This window comes from Prionailurus viverrinus, chromosome C2, assembly GCF_022837055.1.
Source record: "Prionailurus viverrinus isolate Anna chromosome C2, UM_Priviv_1.0, whole genome shotgun sequence".
Classification (NCBI taxonomy): domain Eukaryota; kingdom Metazoa; phylum Chordata; class Mammalia; order Carnivora; family Felidae; genus Prionailurus; species Prionailurus viverrinus.
In genome coordinates, this window is record NC_062569.1 from 61,012,091 (window position 1) to 61,031,772 (window position 19,682).

At 38.9% G+C, this 19,682-nt stretch overlaps 2 protein-coding genes across 2 annotated transcripts in view; one reads left to right on the forward strand and one right to left on the reverse strand.

Moving 5' to 3' along the window:
• Window positions 1-9,504, reverse strand: part of PDCD10 (programmed cell death 10) — a 46,813-nt gene extending 37,309 nt beyond the window's left edge. Inside the window, exon 1 of the mRNA XM_047874897.1 lies at window positions 9,355-9,504. The gene's annotated coding sequence lies outside the window, so the exon portion shown is untranslated. The remainder of the gene's footprint in view (window positions 1-9,354) is intronic.
• A 390-nt stretch (window positions 9,505-9,894) lies between these two features.
• SERPINI1 (serpin family I member 1) overlaps window positions 9,895-19,682 on the forward strand; it is a 70,884-nt gene continuing 61,096 nt past the window's right edge. Inside the window, exon 1 of the mRNA XM_047874894.1 lies at window positions 9,895-10,379. The gene's annotated coding sequence lies outside the window, so the exon portion shown is untranslated. The remainder of the gene's footprint in view (window positions 10,380-19,682) is intronic.

Below are 19,682 nucleotides of genomic sequence, written 5' to 3' on the forward strand. Positions count from 1 at the left end.
CTGCTTACAGCCAAGACCCCCAGACTCCACGCTGAGTGAAGACTGAAGCCAGCAGGAATGGGGCTCTGATTCAAAGTCGCTCCAAGTGGTACAAAGCAGCAGAAGTTTGAGATCTTCAATTTGGTGCTGCTGAGACTTCTGACTCACCTTACAAGTTAAACCGTTTCGTGTCAGTGAAAGCACTTGTAGATTTTGGAGAGTATCGTCTCTTTTGTGTGGGAAGTATTGTTTAATATAGAAATCTATATGGACAAGAATTAAGTATTTCTACACACAGATGGACAGTACAGAGCAGTAGGTAAAGCTCTCAAATTCAAAACAAAGATCTGAGTGTTATTATTTACTAACCTCTCTATATTCAGTGAGAAATTAATGAAAATATTGACTGAAGTACTCAGCTTCCTGGTTATTAAGAGTACTAAATGCATATGAAGCACTTAATACAGTAGCTGACACACAATATGCATTCAATTCATATTGTGACTGGTATCTTAGATAAAATTCACGCACCTGACATGTCCTGTGGACTGGAACTAAGGTGAGGCAAACTCACACCTAAGAGCACAAAATTTACTTCTGACTTGCATGACAGAGTAAGTGCCTCAAATTTTGTACCCTAGGCCCCTCATTTACCTCAGCCTAGTCCACACCTGCATAGCACACACAATGACAACCTCATATTGATATCATAATGTTATACAGCCCACTTTACATAGCATATTTTTAAAACTTTTTCTCCCTCATTTGCCAAAATGGAGACATAAATAAATTACTTGGGCCACCAGAAAAAAAAGGTTACATGTCATCCAAAGCAAGTTACAGTATTAGAACACTTAAGAGAATTTGGTCAATAAATAAATTTTAACATTACTTGTCAAGCCTACATTAAAATTACTTTTCATTCTCTTAATGTAAATAGATCAACTTAATAAAAGATAACTGTGGCCCAGAAGCGGACTGGGTAATGGAGTAAAATTAAGACACAGTCAAAGACTTCAGGATAATTCATAAAAGGGCATAACCTATATGGGATAATGAATAGCTGACAACAAAATCAAAGGGCTAGTTACCTTTGAGTTACCTAATGGGAAATGGGAACAACAATACAAGTAGCAACAACTGGCTTCTAAGATATTTCTACAAAACTAATTTAGGGGGAAAAAATACACATTTCTTTAGTCGTGACAATCCTCAATTTTTTTCCTATCCCAATGCCTAAGTTTCCGTTAAATCCTGGTCTGAATATAAATGAAACATTTGTTGTAGGGCAGGAAACAAAGTTGTCCCCTTGAATATGTTCATCTTTTGCTTATAAAGCTCTTAATCTAGTGGCTCATGAATCAAATAATCCCAGAGTAGCCATCAAGTGTCTGAGGGACAGCTTTCTATTTTCCTTTTTATCAGTATTTGTGATCTATTTTAATTTCTCCAATATGCATTTAAAATACCTTAGAAATTCAACTAAACTCAAATGCTCATACTGTTCTTATGTTCTCTATGCTTGAAGGTATAATTTAAGGAGTCTGTACCACAGGGGCTAGGCCTATCTGCTCTGTATCACTTATAATCTTAGTTATCTAAGATTTATCTTACAGACTCTTAATTGCCTATGGGGCTCTACCAAATACATTGTGTATTTTCTTTACCTTACCTTACCAAATTTCTTTCCACCAAAACACTGCCACAAGGCACTCACATGTTGATAAAATTGTTAGCTGCAGATAACAAACTGAGTAGGTCATGTGCTTAAAACTAGGAGCTAATAAAGACAAGGTTCTATCTTTATAACAGTTAACTTCACTTTTAGCTCCTAACTGATCTCCAATACAAATGCTAGGAGTCACAAAAAGAAACGAAGATATCTGCTTGTATATATACTTCCTCTTGTACCCTTCCTTTGCCAAACTAATTAATTTTTAAGGAGGGACACCAAAATTAAGGTAGGACGTCAGAAAGCTGGTGTTTTGACAACACTGCCAAAATGCCAATTTTATTATGGATAAAGACATCCAGAAAGCATATATATTTCTGAACAAAAAGATCACAGCAAAATTCAAAGTGCTTTGGAATTAAATTAATTAAACCTTGCAACACTATGAACTAGTATAGGGAGCAGTTGCAGCCTAGAGGTCAGGTCTGACTCATTTATCCCTCCCAACTGGCTTTTGTTGTAGCAACCTTATATAAGTCTAAGGAGGCAGCAGGGGTGTGACATCTTAGGGTTTGGTCATTTCTTAACTCCCATCTCCTCTGGAGTTCCGGTTCATCCTGAACACAGGGTGGTTGAATAAGGTAGTAAGGCATGTTTCAGTACCAGGGACCACATGGCTAAGTTAGAGAAGGTGTAATTGTTTCTCCTTTGTATCAGCTCTGGCCCAAAATTACCAAACGAATTAATGCATGCAAAAAGTACATAAGAAAAGGGGTAAGAAAGGGTGAAAGATAAAAAGGAAAAATTAGAAAAAATATATATATTAGAAAGGCTAAATGCCCACGTAACAGTTTTTCCATCCCTTTTCCCTAAAGAGAAGATTTATTACTTTCTCTGTCTCCTAGCAGCTAGTACAGTACTTTGGCATAGTCAGGCTAAGTCAGCAAGTGCTAGTTGGAGATGTGGTGATGAAGTCAGAAAAAGTCTGTGCCCTTGAGGGTGGTGTCTGGCAGGGAAGAGGAACAATAAAGAAATACGTCACGTAGAGCTGCCGCTCTGCAAACCTCCGTGAGTATACCTGCCTCATGTTATACACATACTCACCGAGCAAGTTCAACACCACGTGCATGCTTAACATTTTTTGAAGAACACAATAGAGAAAAACAACTATTGAAATACATAGATGTTCCTAATTCCATTCCATACACATAAGCCCCAGAATGAAAGACAGAAAAGACAAGGATCTGCTATTTCCCCTGCCAGACTCCCAGCTGCAGTACCTCTCACAATGAGCAGCTCACCACACTGTGATGCCCATATTATACATACTACTTTTCCAACATGGCTCTGAATAACTAGTCAAATACTTCACCTACTACTCAAAGGAGAAAGTAAATCTATTCCATGGCTAAAGAAAACTGGCTGCGTTAAAGTTATGTTAGTCTCCAAGGTGTAACTCCCTAAGAGATTTTTTTTAGAGTAAGTTTGAATATAAGTAATTTTTGCCTGCCATACTGACCTTACCATGTAATATAAAAGTTCTCTGTAACTGCAACTCTAAATCTAACTGCCTTCCAACAGAGCTCAATCATTGACATAATTTTTTATGGCAATGATTTAAAATATGGTCTCTTGAGTGAGGCAGCTTGGATTCAAATCCTAATTCTAAGCAGTTACTGATTATATAACCTTGGGCAAGTTGCTTAACCTCTCTGTACTTTAGTTTTCCCATTTATATTGGGGATAATAGTGCATCTACTTCTACTGTTGCAAGGATTATATGATATCATGTGAAATGCTTAGTCTGATGCCTGGCACTGAGTTACTGCTCAATAAATGCTGCTATCAGATTATATTCCAGCTTATTCTAAACACTTAGAGCAATTTCACATGTAATATATACTCAATAAATATTTGATAAATGAATGAACCAAAGTATTATTATGTAATCCATACTTACTTCTGGTAAACTTATTTCCAAGGCACTGGCCTCAGCAAACAATAGTGACTACCATTTAATATGTTCTACTGTTGTTTCCCAATAATTCATAAGCTTGCTGATAAAATCACCCTTTTTCCTTTTAAACAGTAACACTTGATTCTAAACAACTATAGTAAAGAATGAGATTGAGACTGAATAGATTCAACTCGCTCTTTGGGTAGTAAAGTTACTCAAACCAAAAATATGAATGATCTTGTAAGATTGTAATGCTATATTACATTGAAGATGAAATTAATTTTGTAGCTAAAATTATAAAACTAAATTTTTCCATTTTCCCACAAAAAAAAAATGGACCATCAACTACATTGTTTACCTTTCTGCAAATAAATTATTTCTACTTGCTGCAATAAAAGTGCTTTCATTGATTACACTGTGATGTGCCCTAAAAATTCAGTACCTAAGACTGTAACTTTCTATTAACATTTCAAATGCAGTCATATACACTAACAATCGCACTCTTTAACTTCTAAATCCCGTTTACAGCTTATTTACTGTGAAATTAGCTTAATATTCTTTGTTTTTAAAATTTTTTAAGTCTGTGTATTTATTTTGAGAGAAACAGAGACAATAGGAGTGGGAGAAGGGCAGAGAGAGGGAGAGAGAATCCCAAGCAGGCTCTATGCTGCCAGTGCAGAGCCCGACATGGCCCCTGAACTCACCAAACTGAGCCAGAACCAAGAGGCGAATGCTTAACCAGCTGAGTCACCCAAGTACCCCTAGCTTAATATTCTTCATAACATTACCTATTATCATGACCTTAACAATCTAAAAACATGTAAGAAGCAGTACTTCAGATTTATCCTCCACATATTGGTTATGCTAGGTAAATATGATTAAAAAAAATTTTTTTTTAATGTTATTTATTTTTGAGACAATGCAAGAGACAGAGTGCAAGCAGTGGAGGGGCAGACAGAGGGAAACACAGAATCTGAAGTGGGCTCCAGGCTCTGAGCTGTCAGCCCAGAGCCTGATGTGGGGCTCAAACTCCCCAACCATGAGATCATGACCTGAGCCGAAGTCGGACGCTTAACTAACTGAGCCACTCAGGCACCCCATTATGATTGTTTTTAAATCCAAGATTCAAATAACATAAAAACTGACTTTTTAAAAAAAGTCAGTTCAGGACTTATCAAAGACTTATATTTATTAATAAAAACTGAGAGCATCATCAAATTTTAAAGCCAGATACCAGCAATCATTTTTTGACAATATCTTGTGGGACAGGGAATTGGCAAATTCATAAAAGCATATAAGGTTACAGCAACTCAGAGCTGTTTAATTTATTCTGAGATTATTATAGTATTGAAAGGATTAGGAAATTTGTTTTCACGACCAAAACCTAACACAAATTTATCCCTGAAATTTAGTTTGCATGTTTTAAAAATAATGATCTTTTTACTCTCATAAGTATATAGGTTTAAAGTAAATAAGGTATTACCTTAAGACCCAGGGAAATATGAAAATTTTCAAGAAGCCCAAAATAGATAAACTTCTTTGAAACAAGCACTACTCAGTTTTACAAAGTCACCATGTCTAAAGCAGGTGATATTAAAAGTAAAATTCAAAAGAAAATGCCATGGTTAAAAACCAAAATGAAACAACAAAGGAAAAAGCAGCATGGATTCTGCTGAGGACAAAATGAGATCACATTAGGGAAGCATAGAATCCATCAAAAGTCAGTTAGTTTCCTCCACGTCTGTATTTTGTTATAATGAATGTTGCCTGCAAAAAGCAGGACAGTGATAAGGTCTCCAAAATGCTCTGTTGTACAGAAAGTTTGCTGTAACAGAATATGACTCCTTTGTCATTTTGCTATAGAAAACGATCTATTCTGATTCTAGAGATCTCCAAAAAAACCAAACATCTTTCTACAATTTATTTTTTTAATGTTTATTTTTGAGAGAGAAAGACACAGAGCACGAGTGGGGGTGGGGCAGAAAGAGAGGGAGTCACAGAATCTGAAGCAGGCTCCAGGTTCTGAGCTGTGAGCACAGAGCCTGACGCGGGGCTCAGCTCAAACTCACGAACCGAACCGGGAGACATGACCTGAGCAGAAGTCGGACACTTAACTGACTGAGCCATCCAGGTGCCCCTTTCTACAATTTGTATTATAAAACTTCTGTCATAAGTCCTTTCATCTAAAGGTAGAAAGCAAGTCTGTTTTACTTATTTCTGTATTTTTGTCCCCAGCAGAGTGCTGGAGGCACTGTCCATGGATGCACTCGTTCATTCAATCATTTATGCATTCATTCAGTGAGTATTTACTGAAAACTTACTTTGTGCCAGATACTGCGTAAGTAGTGAGGTAAGGCACGTGACAAATGACAGGACCCTACCCAGGTAGCTTATAGTCTAATGAGGGAGACAGACATGTATCACATGAATTACAGAAATGATGGAGTTCCTACCGTGATGATGCTACAAAGGGGAAGTATGGAGTATGATGAAGATACAGTGGGAACTTACTATAGTTAAGTTCTAATTTTAGGAAGGAGGAGTCAAAGAAGGTTGGGAAAGGTTCCCCAGAGGAATGACATTTAAACTGAGATCTGCAAATTAACTAGGAGTTGGCCAGATCTGGGAAGGGGAGGAAGAGCAGTCCAGCAGGGAGATGGCATACGTATAAAGGCTCCCAAGTCAGGAAAGAACTTACCTATGTAAAAACTGAAAGGTACAATAAGTAAGAAAGGCTGGATACAAGGATGGAGAGTTAGGAACGAGGCAAAGGATAAACTGCAGCATTAAACAGAGTAAGAGAATAAGGGTATTTGAATATTTAAGTAATTTTAAGTCCCTTTATCACGTAAAATAAATAATTTCAGGCACTGAGTCTTTATTCTATAATATAAAGGTCTACAATCAGAATACCTGGATTATGCCTTAGTCCCACCAGTCACTAGTTAAATGACCTTACACGTAACCAATGTGAAACTCCTCATTCTCTGTATAAACAGGTACTCAATTATTTTACCTACTGGGGATAGAATAATACAGAGTCCTGTTCTCATGACTTTCTATACTTAAAAATAGATGCATATGGAGACATCCTAAGTCCTGTAAGAGATGATGTCCAAAAGCTGACACCAAGGCTCCTGAAAACAAAAATAAGAACAAATGTGGACACTGGTGAACTACAAACTACGATAAAAACATAAGTGAACGCATAACTCTGTGAACCCTAACTACTTCAATGTGCAGAGATCCAAAAGGACCACAGTATTTTAGCATGTGACTGAAAGAGGATAAATGCAATAAAAACATTATTCCATCACTGCAATATAGATGAAATATCAAAACTGTAATGGACGTCAGGGACGACGAGTAATGCCAGAACTGAAACAAGGAGAAAAATTAACACATACTGAACAAGCGCATTAAATTAATTTTACTTATTTCCAAATTTTTCTGACTTTTGGGTCAAAAGCTCATTCCACAACCTCATAGCTGCATGCCAAAAGTTAGAGAACTCACTTCACACTTCCCCCAACAAAAAACAAACATCTACACTGCCATCTAGAAAATACATTAACACTCTTGCTTTACTATCACTAACTCATGTTCAGTTTACAGTCTATGTAAACTACCACCATATCCTTCCAATATAGCATAGTTATCCCCACATAAATTTTCTACTTGTTTAGTTGATCTTCCTTTCCTTGTGTCCTGCATTACTCATGGTGCTACGTTATTCCTATACTTCCAACTTCATTCTATAGTATCAAACCTCCACTTTATTTTAAACGTTATGTTAACTTCTAGACCATCTTAACTTCAGTCATACGGGGAACAATGTACCTCTAATCCTATAAAATGTTTCTGCATTCAAAAGTCAAACACTGTTGATAATATTTTCAGAGTACATTCAAAAAATCAGCAGTTTCAATGGTTAACATATACAGTAGTAAACCATGATTAACTATTAGCTAGATACCTAAGTATTGTATATAAACTTATCACAAAGAAATTCTGATGTCAAAAAACATACACCTAAAAGTCTATTAAGGAACTATCCAATAGGAACATTCATACATGGTCACACTAACAATTATAAAGGAGAAGATTGTTAACAAGCATACTGCTTTCTGCTTAATACAAAATATAAACGTCCGATTTTCCCATTCTTTAACATAAAATAGAATGAATTAAAAGTCGTAAGTAATGCTAAGAAAAATAAAATAAGTAAGTGCCTGACGTTTTTACACACATGCACGTGCACATACACACACCAGGGTCAAGAAAATCAAGGGGAAAGTAGAGATCAACAAAAATGTGATGTTACTTCCAAAAAATGCAACGTATATTCTTTTCTAATAATGTGCACACTATACTCTCTTGTTGCTGTTATTATTTGAAAAAAAGTGTAAAATAAGTTTTTTGAAAGAATTCCTACACTACTGTTGTTTTACAAAATGAGAGTAAAAACAGTCGGTCCTACAGTAGGAAGGGAAAGGAATGCCTTGTAACTATAAGGATGGGATATATTTTTTCGACATTCTCCTATCTCATTATCTGTTTAAAATGGTAGTACAGGGGCACCTGGGTGGCTCAGTGGGTTAAGTGACAGACTCTTGGTTTCAGCTAAGGTCATCTCAGGGTTCGTAGGTTCAAGCCTCCAGTTGGGCTCTGTGTTCACAGCTCAGAGCTTGCTTGGGATTCTGTCCCCCTCTCTCTGCACCTCCCCCACTCGCTCTCTCTTAAAAATAAGTAAACATTAAAAAAATAAAATAAAATGGCGGTACAGTCCATCACTTAATATACTTCTAATAAGTAAGTTGAAACTCAACATTATTTTTCCAAAAAGTTAGAATGTGTCCTTCTTTTATTGAGGACTTTCTCCAACTCAAAAAACTCTTCACTTCACAAAGGGCTTCTTAAAAATGCACAAAATGCATTACTTTGCGATTTTCCCCACTCACTTCAAAAGACCACCAACCTCTCTACCCCTTTTCTTTCTGGTGCGGCAGCTCTATTCAGAAGCGGGATTACAACTGGATCAGATCAGATCTGTCCCTACGTGTGTGACCTTGGGCGCGTCATTTATCCCTTCAGTTTCTCATTTGCATCTTTGAAACGGTATCTTTGAAAACAGAACGGGTGTAAAGATACCTTGGGACTTATATCTAGGAGGGTTAAGGTTTTCTGCTCAGAGGCAAAACTGCCTCCTTAGAGGGGCCACATCATGAAACTAGAACTGAATCCGTAGGTCTCTGTCAACATTTGACTCTTCCTTCTACAGTTCTCTTCTTTCAAAGGGCATAACCTGAGTCACCTCAAGAGCAGACTCCCAAGCGCCCCTTCCCTCCTCCACTCCTTCCCTATACTACTTCTAAAGCAGGGGGAAAACAGCCACATCTCCCCGCCCCAAGCCACACCTTCAGAGGACCCCACCCCAGACACATCCGCCTTCTCCCTTCTCCGGGGGCACCAAAGGCCAACCTCGCCCTTCCCCTCCCGCCCCCACCTAGAGGAGACTTCCTGGAGGCGTTCAAGGCCCGAGCAGGGCAGGCAGCGTTTACAAACCCGCTTTACGCCACTCGCGTAGGGTAACCTCGCTTACGCCCATAGGGCCCCGTTCCCAGCCCCGTCCGCTCCGCCTGCCAGAACCAAGCCCAAGTGCCTCAGCCACGGCCCCTGTGTGACCCCAGACCTCTTCTGCTCCGCTCGGGGCTACAGAGACTGGGAAAGAACAGCCACACCTTACCGGCAACTGAGGCACTGACTTCACTTCCCACCTTTGGAGCCCTCTTCAACTCCCGGATCAATTCACTCCGGCGACGCCGGAAGGACCCGAGAGGAACCAGGCGTTGTCCGGAATCCTGCCCAGCCGGAGTCGCGCAGGGGCCTATGGGGACTCGTAGTCCCACTCGCCGGCGTCGCTTGCAATTCCTGCACAAGCAAGACTACAACTCCCGGCAGGCCGTGCGGTAGAGCCTAAGGCGATGGGTGGGGACACTTCTACCCAATAAAAGGACAGTTCCCTGCTTTTGCGGGAGGAGGTGAGACGGATAGAGAGGGTGCTTGAAAAGCGGGGGGAAGGGAGGGGTCAGCTCTCACCTGCGCCAATCAGGGTGCTGGGTCGGCCCTGCCAGCGACTCACCCATTGTGGGGGCGGGCTAGCGGAGCAGAGGAAGGAAGGGGGTTGGGGAGAGAGCTTGAGGTGGGGAACGAGGGGTGGCTGAGCTGTGGGCGCTGCATCGGGGGGAGAGGAAGCAACGCGGGAATCGCCGGCAGAGAGGGAGGGGGCTCTGTGGGGATGCGCTCAGGCCGGAGGGGCAGCTTCCCCGAAAGCGGTAGAGCCCCAAAGACACCAGGCGGCCAGACCTGCGGGTCGCGGAGGGGTAGAGTGAGCCTGGGCTCCTCGAGGAGGCTTCCGGGCCAGGGAGGCAGCTCCAGGTGTGAGGCCACTGACTGAGGAGAGAGGGGTCCCCAGGGAAAGGGAAGGGGCAGAACAGCTGCAGAAGTGCAGGGAGCGGGAAGGTACTAGGGCAGCAGCTTCCCGCCGCCACCAGCCGGGGCAGCAGCAGGAACAGCAGGGGGAGGAGCAAGAGCTGCCGAATTCACCAACTAGAGGAGGGGGAGGCGGAGCTTAGTTCACTGTAGCAGCCGGAGGCGCAGTCTGGACTGTAGTTTCCCGGGAGAGACGAGAGCAGGAACACGAGCAGAGCGGAGCGCAGTCCTCCGAGCATCAGCTCCAGCATCCCACCAGGGGTTGCAGGTGTGTGGGAGGTAAGCGTGGGTGCCTCTTCTGGGCGTCCTCATACTGCCCAGGAGAAAGCGTCTTCCAATAGGAATTCTGTCAAGGCACAGGTAGTCTCTGACTCGGGTTAGGGAGCGGGTGCGAACCCTTTTAGAAGAAATACGTACATTTTGGACTTTGAAGGGGGGAAAAAGCAAAAGGTGGCTTGATTGTGGGTATAAAGGGCGTGGTTAAGTGTTTTTGGCGTGAGTTACACCATTAAAACTGTTTTGGGAGATCTTAGGATTTAGGGAAACCCGGATAATTGAAGATGAGGTTGATGGTATCTGGGTAGGTGCGTAGCTGGTTAAAAAAAAAATGTCATTGATATAGAATTACTTCAGAACTCTTTCACTAGGAAAATAACTTTGCATTCTTCTTCAGTGTCTACCCCTTACGTTTTATCAGATTGTCCTACTACCGACCTGTTTTCCAGGGTGGTTAACTGCAGGTTCCTAAAATTGAGAGAGATCTGTATTAAGGAAGCAAATGCAGGCAGAATAATCAAGATGACTAAACCTATCAGAAGTATAACTTTGCCAGCGATAATGTAAAAATGTTTTAATGGATGGATACTTAGCTTTCCTTCCAGTGGCTCTAGAATATTGGAACAAAGACCAGGACTCAGCCTACAGTGGGAACATATGGTGTATTTCGTTGCTGCTTCTTATTCTCTCATTTGGGTCTGGTAATATTTATGCATTTGAAAAAAAAAACTACAAGAAAAGCTGTGCGAGGATCTTTTCTGTTAAGGGGGTATGTGCTAAATGGTTACCCTTAGTGTGTGTCGTGATGGGTTCAGGCTTAAAACACATGTAATAGTATCATAAAAAAAATAGTTTATTCTTGGTATTAAACCATATACAATTTCTCTGATTGTTATTAAATACCTGTGGATGAAAATATGTTTTAATACTAGGTAAAGGTGAAAGTCATACCTACCTTTGTGCAACTATGATAAAATTGCAGGCTTTCTTTTTAGAAAGTATGTAAATAGCTATTTTCCTAGTCATTTTCTTTTTGTTTCCAAGGTTCTCCAGATTACACGGCTTTTAATCATAGTAGCATATTGCAGCACGTTTTCCTTTGAAATGCTTTCATTGTGACAGTTGTATATTCCAGGGTCTGGGTGAATAATTTGGATTTTTTTTTTTTTTTAACTAGGGCCAATACAGTGGGGTAATTATCTTCTGTTTTCTGGTTTTGATGCTTTCCTCATTTACTTAGTATTTCAGGATTTTATTTTTGTAAAGCACACACAGTTCCTTTTTCAAAAAAAAAAAAAAAAATGGCCAGAAGGAATTCTCTTTATAGATTAAAGTTCTATCCTACTGAGTGCTACTACTGATAAGCCTAAATGACTTATCAGTATATTTACTCCTCCCCTCCAGCACCCCCTGCCACATTCTTACACACCAGAGAAATATATACACGGACAGATCTTAGAAAAACAGCCGCTTTTAGATTGTCCCCAAGCAAATCAGGTATTAGAAGCAGCAAAGAGCTTAGAAAAAAGAAAAAGCAACAGTAGCCACTAAACTTAGCAGTCGTGGTAAGGATCTGAGTTTACCTTTGCTATATATCACAGGCGAGTTTATTAATCCACATAGCTGAAAAGACACTACGTAACTGATTTTAGGAGAAAAAAATGAGTACTAGAATATAGTGAGGCTTTGAAAAGATTGTTTTTACCCTTGTTATTTGTCATTCTGTGGATTGTTCTGAATTAGTCTTAGAATCTTTCTTAGTCTCTGCTACCAATTGATTTTGTGAAACTGAACACCCGCTGTCACTGATTTATTTACTCCATGTAATAATAACAATTAATAGTAATATTGGCAATGAAGTTCTTTCAAAGCCTATATTAAAAGATCTTTTGAAAGAGTTTGGTTGGGAATCAGTTAATAATCAAGTAAATGGGATAGAAAAAAAAATATCAAAACAGTTGGAATTCAGATGTACTCTGAATCCCAACTATTTCTAGGTCTTCTGTTGTGAGGTATCATAAAGGATAGAGTCTCATTAGGAATGACTGAGTTTGTAGTATTAAAGTACTGGATTTTTCTCCTGCTTCCAAGATTTGGATCCTTTTTATTATGTCAGTGAAAGAGATTGGGTTCTGTATCATTTGGGAGTAAGACCATGTTTTTATAAGGGAGAAATCTTTAGCAATATGTAGTACTTAGGTATTTGTTACCTTGAACTTGTGTCAAGAGATTTTAAATTGGTGTTCACATTAAATCTCATATAATATGAAGTCTTCTTGACTGTATGTTACTGGTGTTGAGATGATTGTTCATGTCACAGTTTATAATTTTATGTAAAGTACTACCTAGGTAAAAAGCATATTATTTGTTCTGCTCTTGATTTTTACTATTTGTATATGGCTATTAGTGAGCATATGATGAGAAAGAAAAACCAACAGAGTGCAGAATGTCTCTCTGGAATGGATAGTGCTCTGGAAATCACTATTTTTTTTTTTTAGCCAAAAGACTTGATTAATTTCGAATTGCAATATATTTTGAACTTTTTTTAAATACAGGATTCTGACTCTAAGTTTATTGAGTGAAAATAATTGAGTAGCATAGATTTCTCTAACAGGAGGATTCACTGATGCATGCAGCACAAAAGAGTGAGACTTAAAGGTTCAAGATCAAATGGTTTTGGTGTGTTGGGAGGCTGATTTATAGAAGGAGGTAGATATGAAAAATGCTGTTTGATAAACAGCTTGAGAAACTGCCCTTAGCAAGAGAGAAAAGAGATTTGATCTGTATTGTTAAATGCCTAGAAGTGATTTCATGGCCTTTTCTCCCCCCAATCATTGCTGGAAGCCTATACCCATTGTGGGGACAATACTTTCCTATACTGCATTTTACAAGACCAGTGCTCTAACCCCTGAGATACGGAGCCTTGTTTCCTATATTGCATTTTAAACTGGAGTCAGACTGGCAATAATTCATTAGATACTGAGTGATCGTGGGTTATTAACGCAGAGCAAAAAAAGATCCAGTGTGTATATATTCACTTCAAAGTGAATGAATTATTTGGACATAATATTAAAAAGAAGTAAAAACCCAAAAGGTGTTTTCCCCCTTAGTAACAGAGATACTTGAACCAGATACTAAAGATGAGCAAGAGCATCCCCCTCCCCCTTCTTCCATCAAACTTCAAAGGTTAATTACTGCTTTGGGGGATCAGGATTAATTATACAATGGTAACAATTTGTTTTTGTTTTGTTTTCAATCTAACGTCTTCAAAATTTAGTCTTTAAATTTTGGTAAGTGTGTTTGAACCAAGTAGGTTATTAGCTTCTAGAGACCACATCTTTTCTATCTCCTGCTCATTCTGAGCATCTTGTGTCATGCTCAGCATAAAGTAGTGGCCCTATAATCGCTTACTGAATTAGAACTACTGGCTAAGACTTTTTAATGTACACATTGAGACATTTTGCGTTTTGATAGACAAGGGTTAAGTTGACCTCGCAGAATAATTACTATACATTAGCCTTTCTAAGAATGTCTTTGTGCTGGTTGGCCTTTGCAGAAGTGTCCATTGAGCCCAATTTCATTCAGACGTGTGGGCTGCAAAGACTGATGTACAACTTTGTGTGGTACCATTTCTAAATTCATCCCAGAGATAGGGAATGTGGATGAGGGGAAAGGGCTCTCCCACTGGTGACAACCAAGTTTGCATTTCCAGCCAGGTCAGTCTATGGATCAACACAATTTGACCTAAGTAAAATGCCTTTGCTGAAGCTTACCCATGAAACACACATTTCATTCCATAAAACCTGAATTTATTCTTCCATTTTTATAATTTGTTAAAAAACAAGAAAAGGAGCAAGAAGAAAGGAAGTCAGACTGTTTAAGTACATGTGGAACTGGGCATTTATTGTCTTTTGCATTTAAGCTTCCAGAAACAGATTAATCTGATTAGTGTAAGAATGAAGAATTCAAATGTGATTTTTCTTCTATTACTCCAAAACCTGGAGAATTTGAGTTAGTTGTCAATAGTTCTTTAGTAGTAAATTTAATAGTAACATATTTAACTGCCTTTTCTTTGCTTTTTAACATAGCTTTGCTAGCATGCAAATAGATACAAATTGCTTAGAACTGATGATTGATTAACCTTCCTTCTTCATGTTCCTTTGGCATGACTCTTCATGCTTAGCATTGTGCCTTGTGTAGAATTAGCTGAGTTCGTAACTGTCTTCCTCACCAGATGCTGAGTAACTTCAGAACTGTTTCATTTACCTTTCTATTTAAGAGCCTTATATAAAGTCTATCCTTGGTAACAATTTATTTAAATGTTTGATTACCTATAGAGAAACATAATTTTACATTTTTCACAAACAAATACAACTAAAAAAGGGATTGTTTCTTGGACCTCTCTTTTAGCACCAAATGCAGCCCTTTGCCCACAACCGTTGCTTATATAGAGTTAAATATAAATACTGATGTCTATTGTGACATTGTGAATGAACAGAGCAAACATTGCTATTAACTGCAACATTGCATAGGCGTGTACTTCAAATATAAATTTATTAATTGGATGCCTTTTGGCATTGTCTCTCTTTGCCTCTAAAATTTTGCTGACTTAAAGATGTACTTTTAAGTAACATTCCCCACACATTCATACACACACGGTCTATGGCTTTTCTTCTTGATACATAAAAACAGAGACTTAGAGAAAAACAGATAAATGTTACATGAAGCTTTGTCGTAACAAATTTAACTGGTCTTGAATGTTCAATTTTTAGTGAAATGGTTGCATTGGGAGGCCTTATTCAGGCTTATTAAACCTAAATTATATAGATATTTGTCATTTTGAGCCAGCAAGGGGAAGGGTTGAATTTGGCATTCACAGGGCTCTGTGCTAGCCTTCTGTACATCATAGCTAGTGAAATGTGCATGGCACCTCCAACTCCAGCCACTGCTTCAAGACCCCCTTCTGGTTCAGCCTAGGAAAGGAGCCTTCTGAGCTCCTCCCAGCTTCTAATTTAGTGTGGGAAGGAAGGCAGTTAGAATTTACTTTGATTTAATAATCTCATTTTCCTAAGTGTACTGTTTTTCCCCGATAAATCTCATACCAGAGTTCTCAATAACAGTAACTGAAGGGTCACAAAGTGATTTCTATAGCACAATCTAGCAATTCAGTGAGTACCTAACAACTTGAAGTCCATTTCCCTCCCACCGTCTTGGCTTCTTTTGAGTGGGCCCACAACAGTTCACTGGAATACTTTTGATATGTTACCCACATTGGATTGCTTCTGTCATTTTCTTGATAACTTAAATTTGCTTTGAAAAACTAACTAGTATGGAAACAATTTGACAATAAATTTCATATATTGAAAAAAAAAGAATAACTAGTTTTATTTGAGGTCTTTAACCCTATGTAACTTGAAGTGTTAGTTAACTACTTTTTCCATCTTTTAATAGTGCGCTGTAAACACTTTATTATAATGTATAATTTTAATTGTTGGGTACTTCAAAAAGCCATCAAAAATCATTGAAGCAATCAATGTTTTTTTATTTATTTTTTATTTTTTTTCAACGTTTTTATTTATTTTTGGGACAGAGAGAGACAGAGCATGAACGGGGGAGGGGCAGAGAGAGAGGGAGACACAGAATCAGAAACAGGCTCCAGGCTCGAGCCATCAGCCCAGAGCCTGACGTGGGGCTCGAACTCACGGACCGCGAGATCGTGACCTGGCTGAAGTCGGACGCTTAACCGACTGCTCCACCCAGGCGCCCCGCAATCAATGTTTTTTAAGATACAGTCAGCCTTCCAGTTAAACCTGTACGAAGCATCTTAAATTGCTTATAGATATCAAATCACTTGTTCTATGGTCAAACTAAGTTAAACTGTATTTTATAAGTCACTTGACATCTAATACTGGATAAAATTTTAATAATACCAGTATCCTGACAGCCACATAACAATGGTATAATTTTTGTTTTTGCTAAGTCAGGGAACTTTTTACAAATTGTATTAAAAATAAAATGCTGGAGAGCCTGGGTGGCTCAGTTGGTTAAGCGTCCGACTTCAGCTCAAGTCATGATCTCGCGGTTTGTGGGTTCGAGCCCCACATAGGGCTCTGTGCTGACAGCTCAGAGCCTTGGAGCCTGCTTTGGATTCTGTGTCTCCCTGTCTCTCTGCCCCTCCCCCACTCATGCTCTCTCTCTCTCTCTCTCTCTCTCTCTCTCTGTCTCAAAAATAAACATTAAATAATAAAATGCCAATAATCCAAAATTATAAAAGCCTAATCATAATTATTTGTTTTTTAATTATAAGAACAGATTTAGTTAATAATTACTAATATAAAGTTAAGTATTTTGAAGGAGAAAGAAATCTTATTTTCAAGATTATTAAAAAGCAAATTCTTACTCATATGGCCCAAAAGTAATTGACAATTTAAAAAATAGTTTTACAGTACGTATCAACTAGAAATGCTTTCAGCTTCAAGTTTTATGTACAATTAATATAAAACAATAGGGATTTATTATTCTAGAACAAGAGGTCTAGAAGTAGTTGTTCACTTTTTTGTTTAGAAACTCAGTGTCGTCAAAGTTTTGTGCTCATGCTTTTTCTCGTACTTGCTGCACATAGGGTGTTCCTCCTGATCCAGATGTCATCTTCTACTTCAAGGCAGGAAGAATAAGGAATGGCTGTACCTATTGAGTGTTTCTCTTTTAGTCAGGAAATAAAAGCTTTCCCAACAACCTGTTCCTGCAAATGTCCAATGTGGACCTACTGGCATATGGCATGTGGATGCCTCTAGCTTTTTTTTTTTTAAAGTTTATTTATTTTTGAGACAGAGAGAGACAGACCATGAACAGGGGAGGGGCAGAGAGAGGGAGACACAGAATCCGAAGCAGGCTCCAGGCTCTGAGCTGTCAGCACAGAGCCCGACGCGGGGCTTGAACTCACAGACCGTGAGATCATGACCTGAGCCGAAGTCGGATGCTTACCCGACCGAGCCACCCAGGTGCCCCTGGATGCCTCTAGCTTTAAGAGAAGCTTAGGTATCAAGGACTTTTGGCCTTTGCGGTGGATAAAGCAGAGAAACAGAAGCTTGAGAATAATTTGGGGGTAATGAGTCAATAGTTTCAGCTGTAGCCTCATAATTAAGACCATGTTAACTTTAAATTGTATTTCTTCTCATTCTAACTCTGCCGACTGTTTATTTGTTGTTTCACCCGGGTTAGAAAAAGCTAACCATCTTATACCACGTTTTCATTTCTGTAGCTACCAAACTTCAAGTCTCTGGGCCAAGGCATTCCTCACAGACTGATGGTATCTCTGGTTAAAAGGTCATCTGGCCCATACAACACTTAATACTTGTCCTATACTTTTTATCACAGATGTAATAACACCTGAAAAGATGATTCTCTTATAAATCTGCTTTAAATTTCAAGGTAACAATGAACCTCCATATAGACTGTATTCGAGAATATAGATATAATACAAATGAAAGAACAATTAAATATTAGATTCTTTTTTAAGATTTGTTTAGCTGCCTGAAAAAGTAAAATAAGCCAGTTTCATAGAGAGGAACTCACTCTAAAAGATTTTAATCCTGGAGGCGTCTGGGTGGCTCAGTTGGTTAAGCGTTCAACTATGGCCTAGGTCATGATCTTGATGTTCCCGAGTTCGAGGCCCGCATCAGGCTCTGGGCTGACAGCTCAGAGCCTGCAGCCTGTTTCAGATTCTGTGTCTCCCTCTCTCTCTGCCCCTCCTGGGCTTGCGCACTCTCTCTCTCTCTCTCAAAAAAATAAACAAACAAAAAAAAAAGATTTTAATCCTGGAAATGATGTTATTACTCATTGCTAAAATGTGAAACATATCATCAACATCCATACAGTAATTATTATCTAAATTTTGACTGATTCTTATAGTGACACATCTTTGATTTATGGTTTTCATAAACTGTGATTCCTTGAGGTTAGGAAAGTCTGAGGAAAGAACTGAAACTGAGAAAATGGAAACAAATATATAGTTTTTCTACATTAAAAAAACTCATAAGGAAAGATGTTGACTGTAGAGTCTTATATAGCAGTTGTCTGAATTTCTCTATCAATATCTTTATTTTTCAATTTTTACATTTCTGTCATTTGATTGGTGAGTGGCTTTATTGTGTCAAAATTCTCCACATAGGGGCACCTGGTGGCTGTGTCGGTTAAGCATCTGATTCTTGATTTTGGCTCAGGTCATGATCTCATGGTTCGGTTCGTGGGATTGAGCCCTGCACATCAGGCTCTGCTCTGAGGCGGAACCAACTTGGGATTCTCCCTCCCTTTCTCTCTGCCCTTCCCCACCACTCATGCTCACTCTTTCTCTCAAAATAAATAAATAAACATTAAAAAAAAAATCTCTTCAGATACAGTCATATGTAAATTTCTAAGCTACTTTCACAATCTGTAGCATGGGGTTGGTGCCTCACAGAGATACAACAAAATGTATAAAGTCACTTTTTCCTTGGCATGATCTTTTGTCAATAAAGTTAACAAAAGAAGACGTGAGACACATTTACATAAAAGCAAAGATATGGGACTTAGGACTGATACTACAACAGCTACTATGGTAGAAGTCCAGAAGAAGAGGAAATTGAGCTAATGTGGCGGTCAAGGAAGGCTTTGAGAAAGACGTAGGGTAGTGTGGTGTGTTGGTTAAGAGCACAGAGTGGCACACTACGGCCTATAGGCACACTACCTTTTTGGTAAATGAAATTTTGGTAAATGAAACACAGCTATGCCCATCATTTACATATTATGAAGATTGCTTTCTTGCTACACCAGCAGAGTTGAGTCATTGTGATAAAGACCATATGGCCCAAAGCCTAAACTATATCCTATCAGGCCCTTTTTTTAAAAAAAAAAAAAAGTCTGTCAACCACTGGTTAAGAATGTGGGCTCTGCAGGGGCACCTGGGTAGCTTAGTCTGAGTGTCTGACTCCTGATTTCAGTTCAGGTCATGGTCCCAGGATTGTGGGATCGAGCCACACACCTGTCTCCACACTAAGTGTAAAGCCTGCTTAAGATTCTCTCCCTCTGCCTTTCTCCCCTGCTCTTTCTAAAATTAAAAAAAAAAAGAATGTGGACTCTGCAGTCAAAACTGAGTTCAAATTTGGTTTTGTAATCTGTAACTTGACTCAAGTGCTGTTTATGTTGCTATAATGAGATTTCACACAAAGTGCATCGCAGAATACCTGGCATGCTCATAAATGTTATTTTATTAAATGTTAGATTTATATTGTTATGATTTATTAAGTGAACAATAACTTGTAATTCAAA